The 23,329-nt window shown below is 38.8% G+C and overlaps 1 protein-coding gene across 1 annotated transcript in view; it reads right to left on the bottom strand.

Moving 5' to 3' along the window:
• The window catches only part of Med13l (mediator complex subunit 13L), a 352,308-nt gene that overhangs the window by 86,318 nt on the left and 242,661 nt on the right, over positions 1-23,329 (bottom strand). The gene's annotated exons all lie outside the window — the stretch shown is intronic.

Raw genomic sequence — 23,329 nt, 5'->3', positions numbered from 1 at the left:
AATGGAGTTCTACTCAACAGTAAAGAAAGATGAAATCATGAAATTTGCAGGTAAATCCATTGAACTTGAAATTGTTATACTAAGTGAAGTAACAGACTCAGAAAAAAAATCGACATATGTTCTCCCTCATATGTGGATCCTAGAACCAAACCCTGATCAGTTGAGTATGTATCCAGACATAACTACAGGAATCATGATAATGGAAAGGAAAGAGGGAGGTAAAGGAAAAGAAAGAACCTGAAAGAGAAGAACAATAGGAAACAGGCCTTAATAATGGAGATATGGATAAAAATTGGGTTAGTTTAAGGGAGGGGGGAGGGAAGGGTATACAAGGAACCTAGTGGATAAAGGGAAAGAAGGAGTTCAAGAGAGGTAGGACCGTAGAAGGGTATTATTAAGTGAGAAAGTGGGGGAAATGGGGTCGCCTTAATTGGGGAAACCATGATGGAGGGGTGAGACAATGCGAGAAATAAACAATACCTAGCTAGTTTTGAAAACCAGAGGGAACCATATTACTCCTACAACCTACTGAGAAATTATACATAGCAGATCAAGAAATATATGTCTAGGTAAGGTTTATCTGAGGACAATTGGTCTTTGCCCAAGATTTATCTACATGACATACACTAATTAAAAGTACCAGAGTGGTGGAACTAACCTTCTTGGATGTTTAACAAACATACTTTGAGGCCTATACTAATTTGGTCAGAGGGACATAAAGGACAGTTTTTGCTCCTTGCCCTCCTAGGTTGACTAGTTCCAAGGGACTATGTGCATCTCCCAAAATCTCCTGTAATTATGGTGGGTCACCTGTCCTCTTGATCAAGGAGGCTGAGGAGACCCCACCAGATGGACTTGAACCAGTGTCCAGTCTACAAACAGGAGGGTCAACACAGAGGAATCATTTCCTTCATGCTTCCAAGTGAAGCCAACCATGGTTGAGCAGGACCTTTGACTTATCTTCACATAGGCAGAACTAGTAAAAGAAAGGAGCCAGGGGCTCCTCCAAAGCCCATGTGACCCCTGAGGGACAGATCTTCAAATGGCCTTAAGAATAAAAATTGAGTAAAAATAAATTGGTTTATCTGGGCCAACTGTATGGCCTTAAATATCCAAAAGGAAAGTTTAACCAAAGATTAAAGGGGTCAATATAATTTCTTAAGAGTCCATATGCATAGCTAAAGGCTACATAACAAGCAACAATGCCAGATAGGAGATACCTTCTTTTGAGTTGTTGGCCAGGGTGACCAAAGGGACTCCCAAATAGTAACCCAGCAGAGAACTGGGAAAATGAACAGCAGACCCTAATCTTATCTAAAGGAGTATTGACAACTGATTGCTGCTAGAAGAGGAACAGCTGACCCTCCTAAAACAAAGACCTCTAGATAGACTGACTAGATTCACCAGAAGGGCAAGTAGTGGGGAATGGCTGAGGTACCAACAACACAGTGGACAGTAGCAGGGATATCAGAATATAAGGGCTCTAGTGGGGGGAGGGAGGCTATGGGAGGGTGCCATCTGCGAAGTGGGTGTATAGTTGAGTAAGATAGTTTGGGATGTTCTGTGTAATATACACACACACACAAAAAATCAAATTTTAAAAAATGTATTATATTTGAGGAGGAAGTATGGAAATTTATGTCATGCTAATTAGTACAGGCGATAAACATTACCACTGAAATCTACTGGATGACTTCATAGACATACCCAAGGATCCAAGGGTCCAAGTGCAACCGATTATGACTAGTAATAATCAGGTGCATACAGATTAGAGATGCATGTACCAATATCTCAGTGTTAGGAAAAACAGTGTGTCTTTCTGCAAGGAACAATATATTCTAAAGTGAAATGGAGATCTTTTTTAAAGGTTAAAAAACTCATTCAATTTTGTGTCTTACAGGGCTTATACTGAGTTCAATGTTGTATAAGTGTATTAACTGTGAACCTAGAAACTTGCATCTACTTGTGAAAGAGATGTACTCTTGCTGTGGAGTGTGTTACTGAAAATGTTAAATCCATAGTGAAATGCATCTAATCATGTAGTTATTAAAAGTTTTAAAAAGTGAAAAAAAAAAAAAAAGACAATGTCTCATTATGTAACTCAGGCTGTTCTAGAGCTCAAAAGGTAGCCCAGGCTTGTCTCAAACTTTTTTTAAATTTACATATATGTATTTGCTCTCTGTGTATTTGTGTGTCCTCCACCCCTAATTCCATAGGTCAGTGGACAACCTGTGAGAGTTGATTCTGGTTTTCTCCGTTTACCATGTGGGTTCGGGAGATTGAACACAGGTCCTCAGGCTTGGTAGCAAAGCACCTTTACTAGGGAACTACCTTCCCAGTCCTCTGCCCTCAACTCTTGATTCTCTTGCCTTAGCCTCAGGTGCATACCATCACAATCAACCTCCTATATAGTCTTTAAGAATTAAGACCAGTTTCTGTACGGAATGACGTGAAGCCATGGCAATGAAGAAGGGGATAGCAAGATATTTTCCTTATTTTTTATAAAATATTATACAATCTGCTGTTTTCAGAGGTCTAAAAACTTCACCTATAACTGGGTGAGGTGGCACTACCTATACTCCCAGCTATTCAGTAAGTTAAGTCAAGAGGACCCTGTTGTAAGTCAGAGGAAGAGTGCTTGTGTAGCATACAGAAGGCTCTGGACTTCATCCCCAGTACTGCAAACCAAAGAAAAACTATACTCAAAATAGAGGAAGGAATAAGTTTCATTCTGTCCTTCCAACCCCATCTCTCATACTCTCCTAATCAATTCATACATCCAATGCTTTCATTCACCCATTTGTTTCTTGTATAGGGTTTACCATAATTTGTAAGTATTTAACTTAATCTTGTGTGTTCTCATCCTTGCAGGAGAGAACCATGTCTGGCCCCCTGTCTTCTGTCCCTAGCATCAAGCACAGTACATTGAACATAACACTTACATTCACTAAATGAATACAATTTTATTTACAAGACTGTTACATTTCTTTAGACAGATCCATCATGAAAGAACAGCAGAACACAACAAAGTAGGAAATTATTTATTAAAAAGAGGTGGTAGTATACAATTTCCAATTATTAAATAATTTTTTGTTTTTGGTTTAAGGTAGTATTTTTCTTTGTAGCCCAAATGTAACAGTCTTCCCACATTATCTGTAGAGTCCTGATTCCTGGAATTATAGTTGTGCATCTTCACACCCAGCAAAAAGGCATCTTTTTAGAAGGTTTACTTTAAAAATGCAAGGGCCATAGCCTGCCTTGCAAAGGAGTGTCTGGGAAAGGAGCTGCATAAATGCAGGGGAAAGACAAGGGTTAGTATCAATTGACTCTCTGACAAATATTCTTTTTAAAACAAGACATTTTTACATCTCACACTGAGTTTTCAGAACACAACTATTACATGTGCTTCCAAAGGGCATTATGAATATTAATAAGCTCCTGTTCTTTTCATGGTGGAAAAGTGTTCTGATAACAGATTCACAATGCACAATGCATTCAGATAATCTTATCTAAATGCTGTGTTATGAATTTATCATCTTAAAATTTTCAAGTTGTCGTTAACTAAACCTCTTGCCAGAAGCAAATTGCCTCACTGTATAGATCCTCATCTGGGAATATTTTGCTAATATTACTTCATGGTTTCCTTTCCTTAAAAATATGCAGTTTACTTTCGTGGACTCAATGAGACTATGTGACTTGTCCTTCACTCGTAAGGAGGCTCAGCTTTCTGCTGTGGGACAGGTCTCTACTTCCATCTCCTTTTAAAAAATAGGTAGCACTAAGGTATTGAATAGCAACACTTAGTTATATTATTTAAGAAAACTCTTGGGATACCTTTATTATTTTATACCTCTTCCTTTAAAAATTTAAATATTATAAGGCAATGAAAATATTCAGGAAAGTTCAATGTGCATATTTTCCTTAAATTTTTTAATAAATTGTAATTGTGCAAATGTGTGAGTGTGCATGGGCACCATAGTGGATATGTGAAGGTCGGAGGACAACCTGTGGGAGTCAGCTCTCTCCTACTACCATCCGGGTCCCTGGGATTGAACTGAAGTCATCAGGCTTGGTGGCAAACGCATTTACACCCCCCTCCCCCAAGCCATGTCTTCAGTCTGAATTATGCTATTTTTTTTTTAATGAGAGATGGTACAGTTCCTTATTAAATTATCATAAGAGTTCTATGAAATAATCCCCCTCCTAAGAAAACATTGCCAAGTACACTGCTGTCATATAAAATTGTTTCACTGAACACTGTACCTTCATGTACATGTATACACACACACAAGCAAAATTAGACAACTGTTTTCTACCATTCCATCCTCATTGCTAAGGTGTTTCTTGGCAATAAACTTGTCCCTTGGGTGGTATATTAGTTCTTTGAAACCACAGGTCTCCTGGAGTGGCATTAGAGCAGCAGCATGTCTGTGTTAATGCAAAAGCAATGTCTTAGTGGCCTAAAGGACTTGCCGTTCATTCTTAAGGACCTCACTTACTAAAGGTTGTGTCAATACATTTTTGATCTGAAGGCTGGAAGAATTTGCAAGTTCAACCTTGATGGTTAAAGCAACACAAGAAAATGTTTAAGATGACAGAACAGACACAAGGGCTACTCTCTCATCAGTGATGTGCACATCAGAACACAAAGTCAACACGGAATAGAAGGCTATGAAAGTCACTATTAAAGTTTCTCGAGAGTTGCTGTTTAAACTCAATGGAAAAACGTACAGATCAAAGTAACATTTATATTAGGTGAATCATAGTCACCAAACTACTTTTTAAGATACATTTTAGAAGCCAAGTGTGATGGTGCTCACCTCTAATTCCAGCACACACAGGAGGTAGAGGTAGGCAAATCTCTATGAGTTCCATGCCAGTCAGAGTTACACAGGGAGACTCTGTCTATACATACATACATACATACATACATACATACATAAAATTAAAGACATGCTTAGATTTTTTTTTCCTAAAGAAGTACAAAGCAAAGTCTTTCATAAACTTTGGTGTTACTTTGAAAAACGGCAACAAAGGGAAGAGGGAGGACATGTAATACAGAACCAAATAAAATCTCTTATTCTTTTTTCTTGTATATATGTATGTATGTATGTATGTATGTGGTCTTTTTGAGACAGGATTTCCCTGTAGCCCCAGCTGGCCTTGAACTTACAAAGATCTGCCTGCCTCTGCCCCCCCAAGTGCTGGGATTAAAGGCATGCACCACCATGCTTGACCTCTTTTTTCTTATTAAATACTAATGAATTATGCATTATTAAGGATCAATAGTCACTAAAATAAGTTAGACTTTATAGGTTCATCTGACATTCTGCTTGAGAGCATAAACTAGCCTATCTCCCCAATGCTAAACTGAAATGTTAGATCTTCCTAAATTACAAAATGTACTATATTTAAAAAAAAAAATCACAAAATGTTTGCTTATATTTTACAAAAGCACCCAACCATTATGACAGATTCTGACACCCATGGGAAGTCTGGATGGTAGTCATGGTGGAGTTCTTGCCAGTATGAAAGAATGCAGGGACAGACCTGACACCTGCCTAGATTCCCACACCCAACTCACAGCAGAAGTGACCTGCCAAGAAAGCATAAGCAGATGGAGTGGCAATATGCCGCCATTCATCAGGTGAAAACAGCAAGGAGGACCTTCACCTCTGCAGCAAACAGCACACAAAGAAACCCTACAAACAAAATGGACCTGGATGGGCAACCTTTGTGCTTCCCTAGCAGGGCATTTCCCCACACTCCCGTTCTGTATGAACAGCAGCTCTATTTTCCCCTTCTGTCCATACTACCTAATCTATTTCTTGCCTCATATTTATTATGTAAAAGCTACCTTAAATGCTTTCAGAATGAGAGGGAGCATGAAAATGAGACCTAGAGGAACTCCCCTCCCTCCTCCGTAATTTGGTTACTGTTACATTACAGTATTTATTTAATGGAAGCTAATATATAAAATCAGTCAATACATCATAAAATTACTTTCTGTCCCTATTCACAGCAATGATCTCAGTCATGTTTTCAAAGACACTGCCGACAAAACAACAACACAACAGAAGAAACAAACAAAAGTGCCAGCAAGAACTCTGCCTTCTGCGAGTGTTCTATCTCAGAACTAGAGGCCAACACTCACTGTGGCTTGGCAAGTCCTTCAGAGGCCTTCCAACACCTGGCATTTGCCTGCCAGAGAGCATGGCCTTTCACACTCAGCACTGTTACAAAATGTCTTTCACCAGTACTCAAAGAAGGTCACAGTTTCCCCAGCAGAAGGAAAATACAATTGGAGCTGACACTTATTGGTAGAGTGCTGTTATCAGCAAGTATTAATCTTCCACACTCTTCCCGTGCCTGAGGGCTACAAAAGATGCTAGGGTTCCTGTTTCTTCAATCACAGCACTGCCCGTGATCTCAACAACCCATCCTTAACATAAATCTAATCGCCAAAGCCAACAGAGATAAAAAATAAGATGCTTTTCTTACTGTGGGTGTAAAATAAATATTATGAAGTCAAAGATCATGCTTTGCAGCATGTGATATAAACGCTAAATAGAGTAATTTTGATTCTTAGGTAAAATTCAACAAGAAGAATATAAAAGAAAAAGGGAACATTGGAACTAACAGAACTATCTAAAAGATTATTATTCCGCATATAGAAGATATTAGCACCTAAGTAAAGAAACAGAGTAAAACATGCAATCCCTTCAGGTTTGTAGTGCCTAGAAACTTGGCATATTCTCAAAAAAAAAAACAAAAAAAAAACAAACAAAAAAAAACAATCTCACTCTTCAGCCTACCCTCATGTAGACAGTGGTTGTAGTAGCATTTATTTATTTATAGTCACATACAATCAATATCTAGTTGATACAAAAAAGCTGAATACTTAAAATTATGCACATTTAAATATTTTGAGAGTATTAACCAGTGAAATGTTTACAGGTAAGGTTCTAGCCAAGGGTTTCTATCGCTCAGACAACTTTCAGCTCAATCCACCAGTGTGCAAACACTGCCCTGAGTGCCTGGTGCCCACACTGAGGAAGGCCATAGTCCTGACTCACAGAACTCAACACTCTGAGAAGGCAGAAAGGCAGGTTGTAAAGTCATTTTGAAGATCATTTTGTGAGTGGGCAGGGACTATGATATGAATAAAATAAGATGCCATGCTCAAGAGTTCAGAGAAAGGGAAGGAAAGGGAGCGCATACTAGATAAAAGGTAGAGTAGGTGGGAAAGGACCCTTTGAGGAAAAACTGAAGAAGTCAGTCCTGGTGAAATTAAATAGAAAGAAACAGCAAGTACAAAGACCAGAAAAATAGAGGGTCATGCTGAACATGCTTGTGGAACAGAATGGCCACTGTGTTCAAGTTTATAAACTGATGAGAAAGGGGTACAAAATATGGTGAGAGAGGTAAGCAAGGACCAGATGTTTCCAGTCTGTATAAACAATGGAATGATGTTTGCAGCTTATTTTCCACACACTGGATTTAAAGCAAGGGAATTGCAATGGTCATATCTGTACTCTGCAAAGATTACCACTCTCCACAGTGCACTATGCAAGGAAGAGAAGCAGGGAAAGCAGCAGGGAGGCTGTGGTAGTGGCCAGAGACAGGGCGGCACTCACTGCTTGGTGGTGGCAGTGACAGATGAAGAGTTCAAGGTATACTTCCGAAAGAGGGCGGGTAGGACATTGCAGTAGGGACATCATGCTGAAGTCAGGCACATGAACATGGAATTGAGAAAGGGGTCAGGGCAGACACCAGCATTAAAGAAACATCTACTTTGAGCCAGTTTGTTGAAGGCTCTGAGGACAGCGGCCAGGATTCCAGGAAGCAGGAGCAGAGAGAAGCCACAGCTCTCAGCCATGCCTTCCCGCCCAAGGGTTTGTCTGTGGCATGTTCTCATGAGGCAGTGAGAAGCACACATCTTTTCATATGCCCCCCACCATGGATAGGAAGAGAAAGAAGGAGAAATGAGACAGAATTTTTTTTTTTTAACTTTTCTTCATTATTGTGGCAGAAGCCTGCCCTAAGTTTAGGTTTAAACTTCGAATTTACTTAGTCAAATTAAGCTTATCCATTCAGATACATCTTTTAAAGACTATCTGAAAAGCAAAATTTACTGTTTAGTAATAAAAACGACTCAAAACAATGAAGTTATAAAATACTATGAATCAAATTATCATCTGAATAGATATCATTTTTTCTGATTAGTAATCATATCTACAAATACGATTAATATTCCAGCCTAAATAGTGACAATAATGAAAGAACCACACAATCTATTTTAAATGCAATTCAGAGATTTCCTCCTGGAATCATTTTCTCCTTTCACAATGTGAATGAAGATGGAGAAGAAAGGAGCAAATCTCTAGCTCTGTCTGGTCATTTACTAAAACAAGAGATGCCATCAGCTCTGCTGTTTTCTCAAAACTGTAACCTGACAAAATCCTACTAATTCAAACATATACCAGCACTGGAAATGAATGACCCAAATACCCATCACTTGAGTGAACAAATTAGTAGTGAATAAATTGTTTTGAAAGAAGGTTCTGGGGGCTAGAACGATGGCTCAGTGGTTAAGAACATTGGCTGTTCCTGCAGAGCCCTCGGTTCTAATCCCAGCACCCACATGGCAGCTAACAACTGTCTGTAACTCCAGTTCCAGGGGATCCAATTCCCTCTTCTGTCCTCCACAGGCACTGCACAACACATGTGCACTTACATGCATACAGGAAATACATGCTTACACATAAAATAAAAATAAGAACTCTAATGTAATCAGGCCTCAGTACAGTCAAAGAGGAGTCAGAGTTGGACAAAGGTGATCACTGGTACTTAAAGTGCAATGTTTAAGGAAGCCTGCAGTGACCTATACATGTCATCACTGAGACTGTGTGACTATCCTATTATTTCACAGTGGCCTCATCTTTCTCCCTCGTGAGGACTTAATATTATTTTAAGCAGGTGGGGTCAAGATCACACAGAGACTATCAAGTGGGAGAGAAAGAATATGCTTTCACGTGATTTTGTGCGTTATAAACATGTTCATGTGAGTGCATGTACGTGTGCACGCAGGTACGCATATGTATACATGCAAGTACATGTACACATAGAGGTCAGACTGCTGATTGCTCTCCAGCTTTTTAAAGATTTTATTTAATATAAAGCCGGGTGTGATGGTACATACCTTTAATCCCAGCACTCAGGAGGCAGAGGCAGGTAGATCTCTGTGAGTTCAAGGCCAGCCTGGTCTACATAGTGAGTTCCAGGACAGCTGGGGCTACAGGGAGATCTTGTCTCAAAAACAGAAGAAGAAAAAAAAAAGATTTTATTTAATATGTATGTAAATGCACCAAATGTGTGCCTGGTACCCATGGAGGCTAGAAGAGGGCATCAAATACCCTGGAACCGGAGTTAAGTACTTGTGTTAGCCACCATGTGGGTGCTGGGCTCTTAATCACTGAGCAATCTTTCCAGCACCTCTTTTTTTTTTTTTTTTTTTTTTTTTTTTTGTCTTTTTTGTTTTGTTTCTTGAGGCAGGGACTTCTATGTAGCCCTGGCTAGCCTGGAGCTCACAATGCAGATCAGGCTGGCCGGGAACCCAGGGATCCACCTGCCTCTGTCTCCCAGGGCTGGGATTAAAGGTATGCACTATCATGCCCAGCCTCCAACTTATTTTTTGAAACAGGATCTCTCATTGGAGCTGGAGCTCATTATTTGGTTAGGCTATTTGGCCAATAAGCTCCAGGCATATACCTGTCTCCTCACCCCAAGCACTAGGGATATAAACACATGATGCCACACCCAGTTTTTTCATGGGTACTGGGGGTTTGGACTCAGGTTTTCATGTTTTCACAGCAGGATCTTTACCAGCTGATCCATCTTACAGTCCTCACATGATTTTTTGATTACTAAATTTTGAGCAACTGCATAAACGAAACCACTTCTAGTTAGTAGAAAATTTTCAACACAGGTAAATGCTGATGAGTCTAAAATTCCACCATAGCTAGTGTAAGATTTTAACGACCCCGAAGAAAAACCAAAAGGGCACTCATTCCCTGAGGTCTCAAAAGAGTTGCATGTAAAATCTTCAGAGCACCAGTTTTAGGTGCAGGACTTTGGAATCCTCAGGGGAAGCTACTTTTCAAGTTCATTTTCTAAAAAGTAGGATCCCAGTGAGAAAGTGTTTCTGAACAGCACATTACCCACACATCAGACGGACTAGGGCAAAGCATGTAAAAGCCACAACACAACATCTGTCTGCTCTTACTCCAGTTTATAATGTTCAGTTGCATTCCACTATGCAGACCAGGCTGGCCTCGAGCTCGCAGAAATCTTCCTGCCTCTGCCTTCTAAGTGCTGGAATTAAAAGTGTGTGCCACCCACCTGGCAGAACACACTTTTTTTAAGTGACCAAAAAACTTAAAACCAACTAATGAGACAATCCAAAGATACGGATATATTTAACCAAGAGATGAAACACCTTGGGGATGATTTTTAAAGACAGCATTTAATGTGAGTGTACTCACGTACTCCCTGCTGTGAAACCTAACATGCTCAGTACTGTTATTTAACAATTATCCATGCAGTGCTATACATGCTGTCCTGAATAAGGGCCACTATCAGTTTTACATACTCTGTGGCAATACACTGGTAATACCTCATGGGACACCAGAATTCTGGCACATCAGCCGAGTACTGTGGTTACAACATGCTATAGAAAATTGACTCCCAAGACTAGCTTCCCAACTGGGCTGTTTAAAGGAATATAAGCATACTAAGAGAGTAAAGGGACACAATGACCTTTGATGGCACTTTCTATCCTAGTATCTCTCTACTCTCTATTATGATTCTCACATAGGCTCTGATTGTTTTAAATTATCCTTCATGGACCAACTATGAAGAAATAGGGCATGCCAAAAGTTAAAGTCTATCAAATTACAAAGGGAAAATGTGAGACAAGGTAAAGAGAGCTATGTGACGACACCATTCTGAAACTTGGAATTTACCGTTAGTAAAGCTACTATAATACAGGGATTCTCAGTCTCCTGAACCAAACTCTTCTTTTTATTATTCAGATTGCTATTTAAATGTAGAACTTATAAGAACTCCTGTTTATAAAAGAAGCAATATAGCAAAGATGAATGAACACATGTTTCTTCTCCCTAGAAAGTAGATGGGGATGGCAGCCTTAAAAAGCAGCATCCTGCCGGGCATGGTGGCTCATGCTTGTAGTCCCAGCACTTGGGAAGCAGAGGCAAGCAGGTCTCTGTGAGTTCAAGGCCAGCCTGGTCTACATAATGAGTTCCAGGACAGCTGGGGCTACAGGGAGACCCTGTCTCAAAAAGGCAAAAAAAAAAAAAAAAAAAAAGAAAGAAAAGAAAAGAGCAGCATCCTGCCTCGCTGAAGTGCCAGCCTATGAGCAAGAATGAGAAAAATTAACATTGCATGAAAACAAATAATTATAAAATGAAATTTCTCCGAATAGATCATCCTTACACTATTTATCCCAAAGAGCTGAATGTTCAATTTAGTTCTCCAAGGGATAAAAGGCTGTTTATCCACTGTCTATTTTAAACAACAATTTTTTAATTCTCATTCATTAGCAGTTACCCTGTGCCTACGATAGTATGTTAGTTATCCTTCAAGTGTCAGGACAAAACACTCTGACTAATACCAACTTGGGGAGGAAAGGGTTTATTTGGCTTATATCTCTGGGGTCACAATTTATCAGGGAGCCTAGGGTAGGAACTCAGGGCAGAAATCTGGAGGAAGGAGCTGGAGCACAGGCCCACAGGCCATGGAGGAACGCTACTTACTGACTTGCTCCCCTGGCCAGTGCTCAACCTGCTTTCTTACACAATACAGGACAACCTGTCCAGGGGTGGCACCACCCACAGTGGGCTGGGCTATCCCACATCACTCAACAATCAAGAAAATACCCCACAGACATGGTCACAGACCAGTCCAATAGAGGAAATTCCCCAATTGAGGCTCCCTGTGCCCAGTTGTGTCAAGTTGACAACTAAAGCTATCCAGCACAGGTAGTAACTGAAAAGAGTTCCAAGAGACACTGTCTGTGGATATTCTTGCAGCTACCCTGGAAGAAGAGGCCATCTTAAGACTCACAGGTTCTACCCTGTGTACTATTTAATCATTACCTACCAATCCCCTCTGCATCATTTAAGCATACAATAGAGTGTAGTACATAGAACTACAGTAAGCAATACAGAAAAAAAGGATTAAAGCCATGACAAATGTATTAATTTATTCTACACAATGCACTTGTAATTCTTCTACTCTCAGTCAAGATCACAGCACAGTTTAATAGTCTGATTCAGGGACCAATTAATCCTTTTATATTTAAATCAATCACTGACTCCTCTCCGAATAATTTAGCTTCTATTTGCTGCCTCCCATTTGATGTCTTTGGGGAAAGAGCACAGTTAACACTATGTGGCACATTAATCACATTTGGTAATAGAAAAAGGAATACATTATCAGAAGTCTCATACAAAAAGTAGAGCATGCTTCAAGATGTGTTAGCATAATCAGTGAGTGTGTCATCATTCCCTTAATTAAAAAAGCAAACTAAACCTAGAGCCAATAGATCATCCTTCATCTGCCTTTTCATAATATGTATGTGCATAGACTTATTTTGGCTTTGTGTGCGTACATACATATATATGTGTATATATATATTCAGAAACAAAACTACTGTCCTCAACCTCTACCACTAACTACTGTTGGCAGATTCTTCACTCCCATCCCAATCTAAAAGAGAATGGCTTGATGCTCAGAGAGAGGGAGGGGGAAGGTAACAGAAAGGTATGTATTTTATTCAAACGGGCATGCGTTTGGCACTTTGCCACAAAGCTGTGTCCTTTTACTATAACAACTCTGAGTCTAATTAATAGGGTTAATTTGATTCGATATTCACGAGTAGCCTAAAGATTCTTACCACTGCATGCAAAGCAGATGTGTACATTTTAAGAATATTTTGTCTAAATAAATGTGTCAATAAAGCACTGAGTTCATGTGACCAAGAATGACATCACTCTACTATATGCCACATCTTCCTTTGACCAGCTACAAGAGAAGACAGCTTTCTAGCTCATGCCTGGATCTTAATCACCACAAAAAAAACAAATAAACTCTGTATTCTAGTGACCACACCACGGATTACAAATACATGATTTGGCTTCAGAAATTTCAAAGCAAACATAAGCACCTTTCAAATGGATCTCAAGTAAGTGTGCTTAAAAATTTTTTTTAGACTGGACACTGGTTCAAGTCCATTTTCCAAGGCCTCCTTGATCAAGAGAACAGGTGACTCACTGCAGTTACAGGACCTTTTGAGAGATGTTCATAATCTGGGCCAACTGTATGGTCTTAAACACTCAAAAGGAAATTACAACCAAAGATTAAAGTGATTAGTATAATTCCTTAAGAGTCCATGTGTATAGCTAAAGGCTACATAACAAGAAACAATGCCAGACAGGAGATACCTTCCTTTGAGTTGTTGCCCAGGGTGGTCCAAGAGACTCCCAGACAGCAACCCAGGATAGAACTGGGAAAATGAACAGCAGACCCCAATCTTATCTAAAGTAATATTGACAACGATTGCTGCTAGATGAGGAACAACTGATCTTCCTAAAACAAGGAACTTAGATAGGCTGACTAGATTCAGCAGATGGACAAGCACTGGGGAACAGCTGGGGGTGCCAACAACACAGTGGACAGTAACAGGGCTGACAGGGTATATGGGCTCCAGTGGGAAGCAGGGGGAGGCTATGGGAGGGTGTCATTTGGGAAGTGGGTATATAGATGAGTAAGATTGTTTAGGATGTTCTGTATGATATACACGCACAAAAATCAACAAATAAAAAAATAAGTTATATTTGAGGAAGAAGCATAAAAAATTTACTTCATGTTAATTAGTAGAGGTGATAAACATGACAACTGAAATCTACCTGATGACTTTATATCCATAATCAGGTGTCAAGGATCCGAGTGTAACCGAATGTGACTAGTAATAATCAGATACATAGAGATTAGAGATCCACGTGCAAATATCTAAGTGTTAGTAGCATTAAAAATGAGTCTTTCTGTAGGAAACAGTATATTTTAAAATGAAATGGAGATCTTTTTTAACTGGAATTAATTCAACACTCAACAAACGTTAACTCCAACAAGCCTTTCTATGTACTAGAACATTTTAGAAAATATAAACATACTTGACCTAATTCTTATACTAGAATTTTAATAGCACAAAATATTTCTTTTTACTTCCATCTATGTATTTATTCGTAATTTGAAATTTTTTAAATGAAAGAAAAAGGGAAAGGTCTTCTTTTATTCAGTACCCAAGTAGACCATCCATCCAAGTGAACTATTTACCCAGAACATAAAAGATCAAAGTAAAAGCATCAAGCTAACTATTTTACAGATTTGTACAATGTTGTTAAGAGCAAGAAAATGCTAATAGTTTCATTTAGTTTCATGTATAGGTTTTCTTTATCCAATATGCTTATAAGTCATTTAAATGGCACTAAGTGGCACAGTAATGACACTCTTGATAGCCAATATAATTTAAGATAAAATTAAGTTAGTGATTAAAACCCAAAATTAAAGAAAATAGATTAGGATAATGGAGAAATAAAGATATAGGCTAATGGTAATGTTCGAGAGGATTACTCCCTCCATTCTCCAGTGTCTTCACTAGAGATAGGGGTCTTAACAGCAGTTCCTGTCCCATTCCTCCCCTCCCTTAGCTAGGCCACCTGACCAAACCTCTATCCTCACACTCCAACACCTGTTCTGCCCTTTGCCACACAGCCTATGCAATGTACCTGAGATGCAGGGAAAATAAGAGAAACTCCCAGTACCTAATTCTTTCTTGTTCTCTTTTAATAGCATAGAAAGGCAACAGAAGTAAGAATAAGGAAGGTAAGCTTGACTAAACAGTTATTCAATGTGTTTGTATTCAGACTAGCTTTTATTTGGTCTTATGAAAAATCTTAAGAAGCATATTGTTTTTATTATTTTTAAAAATATTTTATTATTTTTATTTTATGTGTATGAGTGTATTGCCTGCATGTATGTAAGTGCACTCGTGTCATGCAATGCCTGTGGAGGTCAGAACTGGAGTTACGGACAGTTGTTAGCTGCCATGTGGGTGCTGGGATTTGAACCCCGGTTTTCTGCAAGAACAGTGTTCTTAATCGCTGAGCCATCTCTCCAGCCCCAACAAATGTAATTTTTAAATTGTTTAATATCTCTTAATAAACTCCAACTTTTGGAAGGAAGGAAGGAAGGAAGGAAGGAAGGAAGGAAGGAAGGAAGGAAGGAAGGAAGGGGCATATACTAAGTAAGGATGTGTGCTACATTTCATTAGCTGTATATAAACCTATCTGCCACTCTAAACAAACGGGAGCTAAAATTTGGACAGGTATAAATATACAACTGTCACTAGCCACAAGAATGAATTAGGTGGTAGTCCCTGACCTGGTTACTGAAAATGAGAAGCAGACATCTTCCTGGACTAAACTGAGGTGGGCAGCTTACCTGGGGACAAGCAACAGAATTGATGCTGCACCAATGAGGGCCAGAGATATGTGTGTGTGATCCTGTTGAGAAGTCAGAGCAGGGGGTTCGGGAGGGAGAGGCATGGGGCAGGGAGTGGGAGTTTAAATACTAGAAGGCCGCTACAACAACAGAGTAAAGTGATAAAGCCCTTCCATTAGAACTCATCTGTGCAAAGGGGGGGACCCCCACACTTTATGAATAAATGAAGCAGAAGTATAACCAGATAGTATATTTGGATACATTCCTCAGGTAACAAGAAACTAATACATAAATCAGAATGAAGTTTTTTAAATATCCATAAAACATTTTTTAAAAACTAAAAGCAAAAAATGGGCTAAGTTATCAACATTTTACTTGAAATCTTCTTGTACCTACTAACTGGGAGATGAGGAAGTGCCTAAGTAACAAACAGCTGTTACCACTACGGATTTCTATTTTTAAAATCTGTATCTTACACTATTTTAAAACTAAGGAGAGACAACTGATATTCTAGCATGCTTGTGTAGTCTTTACTTAAACCTTGTTCCCAAGGAAACAGCTAATGTCTCAATATCAGATGCCACATAATGACTGACTACAAAGGAAGTATGCTGCAGAGAGGTATTTGCACTTCAGCAGGATGACAATGGCTGGCTTGCTTTTCACCTTATTATCATACTAAACTCTCTGGTTTTCTTACAGAGATCAGCACTGTCTACCAGACACAAGCTGACTGGAACAGCTGCATTACTAACATGTTTTCTGTATACACTATAGTTTCAGTGACATACTATCTGGTTTGTAAAACTAAGACACAACTGAAACCCCCTTTATTTCTGGGCAGTAGTGATGGCCTCTTTTGGACGAGGCTCAGCTTTAAAGTTATTATTGTTAAAGTGTACGTGAAGAAAATGTTAGAATCCATTATGGATGGACATATTTCTCATTAGCAAAAGGCCTGAAATTAAAATGATTAAAAATGTTTAAGTTTTAAAATATTTTTTCTTAGCCAAAATACTCACAAATAAGTACAAATTTTCCTAAATATATAATTTCTAGTCTACTAAGTTAAATCCTCTGAACTTTTATAGACAGCCTTTTCTGGAGAAAGTACTTAAAATGCTGGTGCTTCTAAAAAAAGAAAAGAAAGAGTGGTAATACAAACTAGGAAAAAAACCACATGAATCATGGGGAATAGACCCATAATCACTCGCAAAAGCTCTAGCTTACACTTCTAAGAAAGGCTTTTTGTTGAAGATTTATAACCACTGAAGCCATACATTTTTAATATTAGTGGAAGATGAACTATATTTGCATATGTATATTCCTATCATACATGAACTTCTTTTTTGCTCAAAATACTCAAACAGTCTAGGAGAAAGCTCAACACTCAGCCTCACAGAGCACTGTAACTGAAGAAACGGAAGCAGCGCTGCCTATGAAAAGACAAAACTAAAATTCCAAAAAGGGCCTTTTGAATGGAAAGTGCCATTAAATCAACTTGGAGAGTTTCAACCAACATTTTAAAGTGAATAGAACAGAACAAAACAAACAGCACAGCACAGCACAACAGAAAATATAAATTTAGCTTCAGGGTCATTTTAAGAGAGAGATAACACAAAATAGATGTATGGATCCATTCCTTTGACTATAGTTAAGAAAAATTTGTAAGTTCTTTGAAAGATCAAATATTGCAGTAACCCTCAACTTAAGGGCCTGAAAACAAAGAATTTTCATTATACTGGACTTTTAAATTTTATTTATTATTTTTATTTTACGTGTATGTGTGTATTGCCTGCATGTAGGTAAGTGCACCTGTGTTGTGCAATGCCTGCAGAGGACAGAAGAAACTGTCTGATCCCCTGGGACTGGAGTTACGGACAGTTGTTAGCTGCCATGTGGGTGCTGGGATTCGAAGCCGGGTCTTCTGCAAGAACCAGTGTTCTTAACCACTGAGCCATCTCTCCAGCCCTATACTAGCCTTTTAAAAGAGCTATTAAATCCAAGACCAGAGTTCATAATTGAATTTTGTAGGTTACAACTCCATGAAAGCTAAAATTAGGATTCTCTAAGAGAAGAATTAGGTCCTTCATGGTCCGAAGTGTAGCACAGCTTTCCCAATAACGGCATTCCATGCATTTAGAAAACAACTACAAAGACACACACAAAAATCCTAGACTGGAAGCAACAATTTCATTAAAACAGAATTAGACACATCTGTATACAATAAAAATTCTCCACACAGACATAGAACAGGTACTACCAATACTCAAACTCTACCATAATCTAAAAGCATCTATTGCATGTAAGATTAAGAATGAGCACACTGAGACACAGTAATAACCAATGGTAGGAAGCCAAGCCTGGCTAGCACAAAAGCAGTAAAATTAACCAGACTTCTCCCCTTCAATTAAGAGCAAGTACCCTACTTAGAAGATGAGAGTGATTTTTTTGTTAAATTGAGTAGCCATACAAGCCTATTTTTAATTACCAATTCAATTATTTAATATTATAGTTCATTTCAGTATCCAAACTACAGAAGTACTTACTTTACAAACATTTTAAAATACACTTTAAAATTTTATATTGTAAAAGATTCTTTTAACGCATAAAACATCCACACATAAAAATGTCTCAAAAATATTATACACTGAGGGTTAGAGAGGTTAAAGCTCTTACTGTTCTTGCAGAGGGCCAGAATTCAGTTCCCAATACCCAAGTTGGGCACCTCACAACTGCCTATAACTCTAGCTCTAGAGAAACAGATGTCCTCTTCCTCCCCTCCCCCAAGGTACCCACACACATGTGGCATACACATACACATACATGGCTGGGCATGGTAGCACACGCCTTTAATCCCAGCACATGGGAGGCAGAAGCAGGTGAATCTCTGTCAGCTGGAGACCAATTTGGTCTACATAGTGAGTTCCAGGCCAACCAGGGCTGCAGAGTGAGACCTGTTTTAAACAAACAACAAAATCACATACACATTTAAAAAAAAAAAAAATTTTTTTTTTTTAAATTCCACTTTGGGAAGTCAAAGTTTTATAAAGTCAAATCTTAAGGAAAGGGATTGTTTGGAGATATCTTACATATTAAGCAATTCCCAGAAAATTAAAATATTAAAGAATATTAAAACTTTTTTAGAAAGTTTTGTTGTGGGGCTGGAGAGATGGCTCAGCAGTTAAGAGTACCGATTGCTCTTGCAGAGGACCCAGGTTTGATTCCCAGCACTCACATGGTGGCTAACAATCATCCATAACTCCAGTTCCAAGGGAATCTGATGTCTTTTTCTGGCCTCTTTGGGCACTGCACAACACAACAGCACTTACAAAATGTAGGCAATACACTCACACACATAAAATTATTATTATTATTATTATTATTATTATTATTATTATTTTGGAGACGATCTCACTGTGTAGTTGTGGCTGGCCTTGAATGTGCTATGTAGACCAGGCTGGATTCAAATTCACAGAGATCTGTCTGTCTCTAGCTTCTGAGTGCTGGGATTAAACGTATCTGTCACCATGCTCAGCAAGAGACATATTTCCTTTTTTAAAAAATTGTTTATTTATATGTGTGGTTGCTTTATCTGCATGTATTTAAATGCACCTGTATCATACAATGCCCAGAGACGCCAGAAGAGGGCATCAGATCCCTTGGAACTGGAATTACAAATGGCTATTGCTCCCATGTGTGTGCTAGGAACCAAACTTGGGGCTTCTGCAAAAGTAGCCACTGCTCTTAACTGCTGAGCCATCTCTCTAATCCCAAGGGACATAGTTCCCAAAATTAAATTAATTAGCATAAGTACTTTTTCTAAAACTAGAACCACAGTTTTAGTCTCCCTATTAAAGGAGTAAATGGGCAAGGCAATCAAATTGAAAAATTAATTCTAATAACATGGGTATCAACTCTGATTAGTGAAAGTTGGCTACAGGATCATGCACAGACAATGACATATGGCAACCAAGTATATGAGATGATAGTGCGGCCTGCAGAACCAAGCTCACTAAGGTGAGGGCAAGTAATATGTGGAAACACCAAATCCCAGTACTCAAGAGGTGTGTGTGTCAGTAGATCTCACACCAATAAGTCCCCAATTCTAGGCTGCCTCCTTTCTTAACAGGAGCAGTGGTACCTCGACATTTGTTGATTATGTGCAGAAACAATACAGCAGAGTAGCTGAGACAGTTTTCTTGTGCTCAATGGAAGGAAGAAGGAGAGGTGAAGGGCAAGAATTCAAAGCCAAATGACCCACCTTAGTAGCTCAGAGAGGACCTGATTCACAAGACACAGAAACAAACAGTGAAACTACATGGATCTTTCTAAACTTTGTTTAGCAAATACAAAGAGTGAGAGAATGTATTGTGAGGTCAGATATTATTATGTATGAATCTTTTATTAGGCCCCAAACTCAAGTATGCCTGTAAGAATCTGCTTCCATGGGATGTGGAACCTGAAAGCACTTACAAATGGGGAACTTGCTTCAGTTTTTACTGAACTATGCTGTAGAAATTAATTTTTCAAAACCCACTGAGAGGAGCTGGAAAGACGGCTCAGTGGTTAAGAGCACTGGCTGCTCTTGCAGAGGACCCAGGTTCAGTTCCCAGCATGGTGGCCAACAACTGCTTGTAACTACAATTCCTAGATATCTGACACCCTCTTCTGGCCTCCACTGGTTTGCAAGCACATGGTTCACCTACTTACATGCAGACAAAACACATACACATAAAAATACATTTTAAAAAGTTTTTTAAAAGCCATTGAGAAACATGATTTGGTGTCATTTTAAAAGGATTTTTAATCCACTGTGATCTCTGAGGGAAAAGCCTGGAAAGTATCATTCTTTTTTAAATGTCAGCTAGTTAAGACTAACCAATCCCTAATTATGTGCTGGAGTCTGATTATGCATTAAAGAGTTTTGAAAAATTAACCATCCCAACTTTGATTTGGGAAAACTAGTGTCACAGCATACTTGTGTTCTCAGTCTCTGAAATAGACTCAGCACAGAAAAGAGGGCTGGGAACATAAGCTAACCAGATATGGAAAAAATGACTAGGAAGATTTCAAGAACAACCCATACTTGAGCAAAATATATTTAAGGTCTTTTGACTAAATGAAGACATGAATACATTTCAATAAAGCGATAAGATATATGATACATAGGGACAATCTCATCAGACATCTTGAGAAAGCACTGAAAAAATTTCAGTCTAGGAAATAAAATAAATATTCTACTCTTACACTTCTTATGCAAACTTTCTGAAAGATTTACAGAAGTTTTTCTCTGGGTGTCATGCACTGTGTAAGCAACTAGGGTAAAAATTACAGTGTGATATTAAAAGACAAAATTTCTTTTTACTGGGTGACTTTTAGATTCTTGATTATGATTAGGAGGCTAAAAACAATAGTTATACATAATCCCCTTCTTTTCTTTATGGAATTTATACTCTGGAGAGCATTCAAAATTACAGTTAGAGATAAGTCTACTACCAGGCCAACATTTCTAGAAAGTATGAGAATCAAGTTTGTACAGGAGTTAGGGCGAAGGTTGGGCCTGAAGGATTTTCAGAATTCCAATAATGTGAGACTAGCAGTTTGAGTGTTCACTCACCAAGGCACATTCTAAGTGCTTTAAATATAGATTATGTTTAACTTTTCACAGTAACTGTAAGGTATGCATTTTATTATTATACTTTCTTTAAAGCAAGTAACAGAGATGGGGAAAAGGAAGAGAGAGAAGAAAGATAGGAGCTTGCCCACTTTCACTCAGCCTGTAAGGGCAGAGTCATGTTTCAAGTCCAGATCTAACAGACCCTGTCCTCTGAAAGCACTGAGAGTTTTATAGCCTGAGTGGCCTAATAAAGATTAGCTACATTTCAATTACTGTAGGCAAAGGGTTTTCACCTTACATCAGTTCACATTAGCTCTTTCCCCTTCTATAAAGCTGATTAAAGCTTTGTTAGTATTCTCAGTCTACATGATAGCATAAGCTCAAAGAGGTAAATGGCTTCCCTGGGTCACCAAGGCAAGAGCAGAGCTGAGAATCAGCCCTCATCTTCAGTCAGGAGCCCAGTGCTGCACCCCCATCCACCTCTGCCTTCACATTAGAATGGCTACTTACAAACAATATGTCATGGAGCCCAAGGGTTGCCCAACAAGGCACCACAGTCCACCATAGGAAGGCTCCCAGCCTCACCCTTTCACATCACCTCGACACAAACAGGATTCTACTACAGATTTAATTGGGGAGAGAGGAAAGGGGGAAGGAGCTATACTACTGAAAAACTCAAAACACCCTCACATGCAGTCATGGATCCAGTTATTTTTTCCTCATCTCTTACTACATTTTCTGATATTCTAGACTTTGGTGTCCAAACATTGGCTCAATGTGTATAACAGTTCATGGAAACAAAGCCACATCTAGAACAGAAACTAGTCTAAAAAGAAAGCCAAGTAACAAACCTGGGGGCAGCACTCAATGAGCCACTATTCTTGTCTGCTAAATGTATGCAAGTCAGCTTTCTATAATTGTAACAAATACCTGAGATAAAACAACTTAAAGGGAGGAGCTGGGATGGAGCACCAGTTTCAGAAGTTCCAGCTCAGGGTTGCTTGACCCAGGTACTTCGGGACAGGGCTGGCACAATAGGAGGCACATGATGAAGGAAGCCTGTTCACTGCATGGCAGTGAGGAAATGAAATACAGGAAAGGAAGGGTTCAGGGCCCAGTGTCTCCTTAAAGGAAGTGCCCCCAAGTAATCTAATTTCTATTGCTGCCTTCCAATAGCATTGCAGGCTGGTGACTAAACCTTTTATACATGGACCTTTGGCGAGGACATCTGCAAACTTTCTGAATGTGATGCCTCTAGAGCCACTGTCAGCTAAGTGCTTTTCTTAGCACATGGTTCTATAATTGCCTCACTCCCAAACATAATCAGAAAATAGTATCTTACATATAAACATTAATAACTAAATAGTTAAATCTATAATGAGTCCAACAATCAAGTTGAAACCTTTTAAAGAGTATCAGCAAAAAGCTTCAGAGCACCAAAGCGTTAAATAAAATAGATAAGAGCTGCCAATGAAGAAAAACAAAACTATCACAAACTGCCAGTAGGAGTCTAAATCGGTATAGTCCATTTGGAAAGTTGCTTAGCAGCATCTAATAAAGATGAACATGTGTCTACTACTCAATATTCTCCTCTGATAGAACATGCCCAATAGAAAATATGTACAAGAATGTTCTTAGCAGCGTTACTCAAAATAGTTGCAAAGTGCCAACAAACACTAATCAATAAACACTAATCAAGAGTTAATCAACACATACATTTATTGTGAAACACTCATACAATGGGTTATACAGAAGTAAGAATGAACAAATTATATACATAGATGAAATCTCATAATTACAGAGAAAGAAGGTAGACAGAGAACTGAATAGAGCGTATGATTCTACATCAATAAAGCTCATAAACAGGCAAAACTGTAGACTCTACAATGTTATTAAAATAGTGTTTCCTGAGACAGGCATGGTAGTGCATTCCTTTAGTCCCAGCACTTGAGAGGCTGCAAGAGGCATGTGGATTTCTGTGAGTTCTAGACCAACCTGCTTAACATAGGGGGTTTCAGGCCAGTCAGGGCTACACAGTGAAACCCTATCTTTTGAGAAAAAACAACAACAACAACAAAAAAAAAATAGTGTTTCCTTTGAGGAGAGGTAGTGCTCAGGAGATACAAA

The sequence above is a fragment of the Nannospalax galili genome, unplaced genomic scaffold (genome assembly GCF_000622305.1).
Source record: "Nannospalax galili isolate Female #2095 unplaced genomic scaffold, S.galili_v1.0 scaffold120, whole genome shotgun sequence".
NCBI classification, from domain to species: Eukaryota; Metazoa; Chordata; class Mammalia; order Rodentia; family Spalacidae; genus Nannospalax; species Nannospalax galili.
This window is presented reverse-complemented; position numbering and strand designations above follow the sequence as displayed.